The sequence below is a fragment of the Sinocyclocheilus anshuiensis genome, unplaced genomic scaffold (assembly GCF_001515605.1).
Source record: "Sinocyclocheilus anshuiensis isolate Anshui unplaced genomic scaffold, SAMN03320099.WGS_v1.1 scaffold67, whole genome shotgun sequence".
NCBI lineage: Eukaryota > Metazoa > Chordata > Actinopteri > Cypriniformes > Cyprinidae > Sinocyclocheilus > Sinocyclocheilus anshuiensis.
In genome coordinates, this window is record NW_015552546.1 from 2,870,740 (window position 1) to 2,873,248 (window position 2,509).

Below are 2,509 nucleotides of genomic sequence, written 5' to 3' on the forward strand. Positions count from 1 at the left end.
ATCAATGATGAGTAAATGATGACCGAACACTCATTTTTGGGTGAACTATCCCTTTAAGACTATCAAAGAGAAAATACTGCTTGATTCAAACACAAAGTCTGAACACTTTCAAACTCATTTGAATGTACAAATCAAATCATTTGACTATTACACGAGCGTTTATATATCTGCATTTCCCAAACTGAGGTCATTCAAACATGCAATCAGCTTCAGATGCATTCAGTTGCATTCCATGTGTTGCACAAAGCAGGAACGCTCTTTTGGGAAGGAATGCATCATGCAGGAATAATTGCCCTCATCCCTCTCTGGGGCTGGGCACTCAGTTAAAAGAGATTCAGATGGTTTGTAATCTCTCCTCACCACCCCTCCTCCTATGAAGGAAAGCGCGAGGGGGGCAGGGTGTGTTTGACTTGTGGAGGGTGGGTCATCTACACACCCACAAACACACTAACCTCCTGCTTCTCAATCACATTCAAACGGGTCGATCAAAATGTGGCTAAAACAGTCTGAAATGAAGAGATGCTGAGCAAAGATTGAACCTGTTTGTGCTCCCAAAGGATTATGGGGAAACTCTGCAGAGCTGTTCATTGGCTGTGGCTCATCTTTCAGACTGGTCACATGGGCTGGCCTAACTTTTCACATCACATGATTAGACGTTATTACTGCATATATCAGAGTAATACGGTCTCAGTAGTAAAGCATGACAGCTTTTCATTTGATTTGATGTTTGAAGATTTTAATGTCTAGGTGTGTAGTGTTCAAGCCAGCCTTCCTCTCCTCAACTGGGTATATTTCAGTTGTTGTTATCTCTGAATGAATCAGAAATAAATATCAAATAGTCTTGGATGTAGATTGTATTTGTCTTGAAGAAATTTCTTACTAGGGTTGCTATAGTTTTGAATTTTTAAATATGATATGTATAAAATACATTTATAATTATCATTGGTTATCTAAAATATTATTATAAAATAATTATAAGATTTGTATTATATTTTATGATATATTTATGATATTTTATATTATATACATTTTTATTACATTTATTTGATTATATTTACAATGTAACAATTTCATAATATTATGACATGGAGATTGTATGTGTTAAATATATGTATTTCTAAGGATATTTTTATTATATTTTATTATGTATTATATTTTATATTATATACATTTTATTACATATATATTATTATATTTAACAATGTAACAATTTGATGATATTATTATGACATGAAGATTGTATGTGTTAAAGATATTTCATACTAAGGATATTATAGTTTAGACAATTATCATAGGTTATACAAATATTATTATAAAAATAACAAAAATTATTATTAATTTTATTATATATTTTATATTAATTATTTTTTTCTATTTTAGAATCATTTTTCAACAATGTAACATTTTCAAAATATTATGTTATGAAGATTGTGTCTTAAAAATATTTCTACTATGGTTATTACAGTTTGGGATTTTTGAATATGATATAATTGACACTGGTTATAATTAAAAAAAATAATGATAATTATTAAGAATCTTAATTATGCATTTTTATTGTATAATTTTATTACACATTGTTTTTATTTTAACATTTTTTATATGAAATGTAACTTTTTTTTAAATAACTTGTACGCATTTTAACATATTTTGTTCTAATTTTCTAAAAATATAATCAATAAAATAAAAATTTAACAATTTTTCAATAATTTTATTGTAGTTGTAGTATTTTAAGGCTGCCAAAGTTAAATTAATAGTTCACTCAAAAATGAAAATTCTGTCATTATTTTTTATTATTATTATTTTAATGACATTTTTAATGACAAAAATATATTTTCATAAATATTGTATAAAAAAAAAAAAAAAACCTATTTGCCTTTGTTTGATAGAAAAGACAGTATATTTACATCCAGCTTTGAGTAAATGACAGAATTTTCATTTTTGGGTGAACTATTCCTTTAACAAGTTTATCTAGTTTCCTTACCCACTCCGAGCTACAAAATGATCTAGTTATCTTCAGATATGCGAATGAAGTACAGGATTATGGCTTGAGCGGTGATATTTAGCCGTTCATCTAGTTGTTTACCAGTTGTTTACATCTGGACTGTGTCCACTTGTAGCTGTGTGTCTCTATATTTGGCCTCCTGATGCTTTGATAAGGCAGCGTTTCTGGCATCTCGTCACCTCCCTGCCTCTCTCACACACACACACACACACACACACACACACACACACACGCGTCTCCTGCTCTTAGATGGTTTAGATGGTTAAACAGAACAATACAGTCCAAACGTGATAAATGTGCATCTACTTATTCCTCTCTTTCACTCCCTCACTCAGTCCATCCATCCTCAGACGAGATGAAATGAAAGCAAAATAAGCAGCCTATTCATTCAGCAGTTATCTCTGTGGGCGTCTCGTCTCTGCGAGTGATGGGACTTTTTCCTCCCTCAAATTCCCTCTTCTTTTAATTTCAAATCCCGCCATCTCCGCTTGTGGAGAACAGTGGTTC